The sequence below is a fragment of the Anopheles ziemanni genome, chromosome 2, assembly GCF_943734765.1.
Source record: "Anopheles ziemanni chromosome 2, idAnoZiCoDA_A2_x.2, whole genome shotgun sequence".
Lineage (NCBI taxonomy): Eukaryota > Metazoa > Arthropoda > Insecta > Diptera > Culicidae > Anopheles > Anopheles ziemanni.
In genome coordinates this window covers 28,015,968-28,022,765 of record NC_080705.1, presented here as the reverse complement: position 1 = coordinate 28,022,765, position 6,798 = coordinate 28,015,968, and positions in this window count along the sequence as shown.

Here is a 6,798-nt window from a genome sequence, read left to right as displayed (position 1 = left end):
GGAGAGAGAGAGAGGGGGTGGGGTAAAGAAACGTATCTCAATGAAACTGCATGCAGCGCTCCGATGAGCAATCGCGCTCTCACGCGTCGTACGTCGTCTCCATGTTGGCCATGGTCAGGGCAAGGCGGACGATGATCGCTGACCATGAACGCGGGCGATCGCAATTTCTTGCAGCACGATCAACCACCCCCTGCCCGGCCAGGGTGGGGTTAGTTTGGAAAGGAAACCCCAGGGGAAAGTGTCCCAGTCGACGGTCCCGACGGAGGAGATGGAGAGAAAGAAGGGCGGGTGGAACAAAGCGTGGCGTGTGTACCATCGATTCCTCTTGGATTCCGTTTAAAAAGAAACCGCCTCTCGTGTAGGCGCGATAGCTCGTCCGCTAATGAGCTCCGGGGCCCTGAGAGCGCATCACATTAAACGTTAAACGATTGACTTTGATGATGGGGTGCCGGGTCCCGCATGCGAACGCAGCGCACACAGGCGCAGGCACGCAGGGTCATAAATGTTTATTTTCCAATCCACTGATTGGTGACACCAAACGGTGGTGAATAATGAGCAAATAACGCCAACCACGGACGTCAAAACAGGTCACCCTTGCACAGCACCCTCGGCTCCTCTCGAGAACTAATCAAAGACTGCTTATTATTCTGCGCCAGCGTTCAACCTCGCTAACCTAATTAAGTGAGCACTTGAGGCTGCACTAAAGTATAGTGCACTGGAACACAACCAGCTACACAACGCATTTCGATTCGATCGGGTTGAAGAAAGCGACCCATTCAGTGTACTACCTCATGGGTCTATCGACTGTTCATTTTATGCTGAACACCAAAAACCACCAGCACTGCTTATCAGTTTGGGACATTGTATTCGTTTGTTCCAAACAACGGCGCTACAGGAAAACATTCGAAGAACAAGCTCCAAGATAGTTGCCACTGCGGAAAGGGCGATCGACTGCTACCACAACGATGGAATCACTCACACCACCAGCAAACTCATGCATGTGCGGTCCAGTCGGACGACTACTGATTTGCATTCCGGACCAGACTTCTCAGACTTTTGAGCCCATAACAGGCCGGGGCTTGACTCTGTGGCATTAGTCATACAGCTTTGGCGTAGGTAGGTTAGAGCTGCTCGAAGTTCTTGCCCTTAGGGCTTCGGGGAGCTGATGAAGCATACTTCAAACCCTGTCCGGGGTGGGTTTTAGACAACCGGTGACTCTCGTGGAACCTGTTGAACGTTGAAGCCAACCGTTCTGAGACCGTCGGCGGTCATAAAGGAAACGTTTGGCCGAATGCCAGTCTTACGGATGAAATGTTAAACGCAAAACAACGGTTGGCTCATTTCAAACACCGTTCCATACAAACTTTTACCCAGGGGAGACCAAATTGAAGCCAACCAGACGTAAAAGATTATTCTTAAACTTGTCTAGCTACTCCGACGCCAATAAAAGTGAAACTCCATCCCAGAACAATCCGCAATTTGTACACTTTATTTTCATACATCCCCCGACCCCCCGTATCCGGACATCGTGTTCTCGTAGGTCAGTGAACCAGCAGAAACAAAACAGAACAAAAACATCGCAATGCTCTATCAACTGGAAGCCGGCTTGGGGGGGGGGAACGTCGACACGGAAACGGCTCGGGAGCGCATCGGAGTCACGCTGGCGCCATGTGTATAAATACTTCTTTTTAACATCTGCCTCTTGGGTTGAGGTTTTTTCATACCACTCCGATTTAAACGGGCGCGTTATTCAGGCGTAAGATGCAAATAGGACCCGTTGAGGGGGACCCACACCAACGTCCCGTAACCACGAGGGAAGGGATGGTACTGTTCGATAGAATCCAGCCTAGAGATAATCGAAGGAAATCAAAACCACAGAAACACCAATCGTGAGGCGGATTTTGTGTTCGCCGAACGCGATTCTTTGCTTGTGCTTTATCAATGTTCGTAGGAAACCGCGAAACCGCCGACGGACACATAATGTGTCTTTGTGTTCTTGCGTGTGTTAGTATATTGTAAACTGTCGCGCAATCGGTGAATGGCGGTACGCGAACGGTTCACGCCAAGCCATTCACCCCTGTTCCATGTCCCCTGACGAAAAGAACTATGTTCTTGCTGCAACTGCACCGCGTCTGAACGAAAGAGTTAGATTGTAGGAGGCTTCCGACTGTAAGTAGAGTTGTTTGTTCTTTGGTTCCATCCCACTTCAAGTGTGACCCACATTCGGGGACTTGAAGCACGTCACAATCGCCTACGAACTAGAGCAAGGTCCACCGGAAACAGAAGACATTTGTTCATGCTTTCGATTAAACACGGCTTTCCAATGCAGGTAAAGGAAAGGTTAACCGCTTGCACATGAAATACCGGTTCGATTGAAAGTTTAATTGAAGTTCCAGCACATGCTACCCTGCAGAAAAATCCCCGGGCTAATCTACACTTCAACCCAACCACCTTCTCCCACGGTCCTACAGCATAACCCAAATGGCATTGACGTACACATGCCCGACCGGAATGGAGCGCCCGCGTGGAACAGGTTTTACGAAAAAGTTTGTTTTCAACCCATGAAACACGTTTTCTGGAAATGAGAATTACTTTCGTGTGTTGGCGCACATGCCTCCGACCCCAAATGCAAAATTGGTATAAAAATTCGAAACATCCAAAAACGAGGGGGGGGTCCACCGAAATACCCGTTTGGATATGGGGCCCTTTTGCATATCTGGATGGATCCCGTTCGAACTGGATTGCGTGGAGCAAATCCGACACACGTAACCTTCACAAGGTATGACGCGTAGAGGCCGGTAACACACCCGATGGCCGTTCCCAAAGTGAACAATCGAGCAGAAGAATGGCGCCACTCGAGGTCTTTCCAGTACTCCAGCGATTCAGGGCGATCATTCGCACGATCCATGCAAACGGAACTGCCGGAGGTAACCGGGAATTAAACTCACACTATCTCAATCTATTTTACGACGTCGATAGTTGCCACTATTAGGCATCAAATACATGCGTTGGGACGCACTTTACAAGCTATGATTAGAGGCTAGCGAAGCCTGATCTTTGGTGCCGCTGTGTTGTGTGCCATCTTCGCTAATCAAACCCCTTAGGGCTAATCGGTCCCCGGCGGTAGAATTCCGTCTACCCCACCACCACCACCACGGTGCTGATAAGGGCGGCACACGCAATGCCAGCCCGATGACATGTCGTATGCTCATAAAGCTACTCTCGCGTTCTCGTTCCGCGATTCCCGCCCCACGAGGGTGGATGGATGCCTCACACAGTTCGCGCGCAAACCCCGACCGAGACGGATCTGGCCCGGAGTCAACGCGTGTGTTTGTTTGTGTTTACTCGCCAGAGACCCGCGTTATCCTGAAGCTGCCGGAATTTGTCTAGTGTCATCGAGAACAACGCTACGCTATTGCGGTCAAACTAGCGGAATTCGATGGCCTACCCGGTGATAAGAAGTCGGTAGAGTTGAGCATCTGACACGTACACGCAGTGCGCAAAGTTAGGTCCAGTGTCCACGGCTCTCTCTCTGCGGAAGTGCAGAAGCTGTCTGAACAGTCATAAAGCCTTAAGCGATTTATAATATCAACCATCGGGCGCCGTATCTCTCTCTCTCACGTGCGCGTGCTCTGTCTATCTGTCGTTACGTCTCTTTGTGTTTGTCTCCCGCGAGGCACAATGAACGTGCAGGGAACCTAAGGTCCCCGCAGGGTGGTGACAATCGGTAGTGCGCTGTCAACCCAGCAGCACCGGGTGTGACAAACCGGCTCTTCACGACGTCCCGCGGAAGTCCACAATCAGTCGTCGAGAGCCTCGGGCAGCGATGGAAGTGTGCAGTGTTGTGGGCTAGGGTAGGCCACCAGTCATACTGACAGACCACCTCAGGACTCGATCCGCAAGAGTCATCACAAGTGCAGTGCAGCAGCTTCCAAAACGAACGTTATCGAGTGTGCCCAGTGTAGACGGATTATCAGTATTTTGCCGGGGGAAAAAGTGACCTCGACGCGATGAAGAAACGGGAATCGATGGAGCTGACGGAAAGGTAGCAACAGCTGGTGGGCTCCAGCCCTTGATAGTCTAACAGATCGATGTGTGTGCTGCACGTATTCAGCTGCTTCTCGGAATCTCACATTCCAACACGTTCGGGCCGATCATTGGCGCCTGTTCGCCGTACGTCTCTCGATCGTAAATCGTCCCTTTAATCGGACGGGGCACAGTCCGTGCCCGACGAGATGGGCACCTGATAGGTCTCGGTATCAAGATCGCGCGCAAATATAGCTCAGATTACAACCGGGCCCGCGGGATTACATTGACCCGTCGTAAAGAGGCCGGCCCGCTTCGGTTATCAGCGATGGCTTATCGATCGTAAAGGTTCTCGCAGTGGGAATCACAGTGGCCATTCGTTGCGCCAACACATGCCTGTGTAGTGCGCCACTAATTGGATCTTTTTGACCAATCCAGCACTCGTTGATTGAAGGTTGTAAACTGGGGTTATTAAATCTCAGAACGATTGGATCTCAACTTGCTGATATCTCGACGGTTTCAGGGCAAGGATTTTCTTTTTCAATTTGCTGCTCCGAACATGTAGCTCTTTTTATTGTTTGAGCCGTACTACAAATCTGGTACTGATTACTACCAGGTGTGAATCTCCACTCTTGTATCCGCCCGGAGCCCCATCATTTGCGCTATGTTTATTTGTCTGCTTTACAACCCCGCAAACATTACCCTATTGCATAGAGCAAACTCAGGATGTTTGTTTGCTGAAGGTAGTACAACAAAGCGGGAACGTGTATTACTTTTTATAGTACTTCGCCAGGTTCCCTTGAAACATACGAGTAGGAGACCACTCGGAGGCTGACGCCTGATGGAGCACAAACCCCCCGTTCTGGTAGGTTTCGCAAATGGTAGCGAACCCACCTGTTACCACCCCGCTATCGGTCAGCCACCGACCGGTGAGAGGTAATCCGACTGCAAGCATGTAAATTACAGCCCATCATTATGACGCCGGAATTATTCACTCCAGAATGCAGCCCCGGGCGATAAGAAGAAAATGTGGTGGAGCCGGTCGGGCTGGAAACAAGAGCACGAGCCACGAGTTGTTTGTGCGTCGATTTTAATAAACAAGTTCGTAAAACTTTACCCCCAGCAGGGGCAGGAGGTTGGTGTACTGCAGTGTAAATAAATAATTCGTGAATATTTGCATAGTGTATTAAAACATATCATTTCAAAGAATTCCTCGTCAACTCCCGTCACCATTATTTATGAACCTTCGCAAGAGTAGGGCTCCGGCACGCAGCGTGGTGGAAATGCATTCCGGACATTGGCGAACCGATATTTGCATTAATATTTTATCACATCAATCTTACCCTCGCACGATGGTGGGTTGATTTATGGGCGACGGTATTGATACAGATCCCAGCCAATGTCTCACCACCTTATCGCGCGCTGGAAGGTGAACTATTGCCCCGTTTGTTTTGCAACACACCGACCTTCGCTACTTCGCCCCGATCAGATCCAGTATGCAAGTGCAAGTACATGATAGCTTCCGATGGAAAACTTCGAAGGGGTGGGAAGGACACACCGAAAGCTTATTGTTCCACGTTGAAAACCGTTTTTCCCACCGTGTGAGATCTTATCGACTTCTGGTGTCAACGGAATGGAAAGATGGGCAACGTTCAGAAAAGATTGCTGCATCGGCAACTAGTAATTGTTTCCGGCAAAATGTATGTAAATGTAAGCCCGAGATTGGTGTAATAGATGCTGTGTGGTGTAATGTTAGTGCTGTGCCTTATGAATCTTTAGGGGAGATTTTTTCATATGAATTTTTCACCTAAGATTCATTCAGATAGGTTCACGCATGTTTAAAGATTCGAATTTTGAAACATTTATGAATATTTTGAAACCTTTATGAATCTTTACGAATCTTTCATGGATCTTTCACGAATTTTCATGATTGCATCAAGGGACTAAAAAATTACAAAAAGGGTGTCTGTCTACCCAGTTTTTGGGTTCTACTTTTCCGTTCTTTGGGATTCATGAATCGCTCATTGAAAGATTTATGAATCTCGAAATCGATGCAAATGATCATTCAGATTCATGAATCTGAATCGGAATGACACAACTTTAATGCTATTGAGTGAGGCTGGCCTTCAAGATTTATGATTTAGTTACATTTGATACAGGAATCACAAGCCCTGATGAAAAAACAATCGAATCAAATTCAAATATTGCGTGGACTGTTTATTTATCTTAAATAAAGCTGCTACAATTTTAGCTTTTCCAATGCAACCCGTCTTATCAGTTGCCGACTGTAATTGCCAGCGAGGTCTCCAAATGAAGATACACATAATTATGTCGATGGAAAGTGCTAATAACTCGATGAGTGATTCAAATTGTGAGGGAAAAAAGAAAAAAAAACGACACGCCCAAGCTCACACCATTAATGGCCAGTAATTATATAGTTAGTGGAATTTCTCTTCCCATTCCGTCATGTACACTACTTCATGAGCATTTTATCTATGCCATCCCAGAGTAAGAAACCTCGCACGACTGCCGGATCTTTATTAATTGACTCAGAGAGGATGCCGTCACTTGTCACATGGAGCCCGCGCCGAGTATGTTGCCACAATGAGCGGAAGTAGTTCTTATCAGATTGTTCTCCACCACAACAGCGTCCAGTCCGAACCGAACCACCTTCAATCGTTGTGAATTCCCCTCGCTTCCTACAGACGAGCTTTTCCAGTTCGATCGACAAACATTTAAAGCAGGTGGCAAAGGCTGGAAATTGGTAGCTGA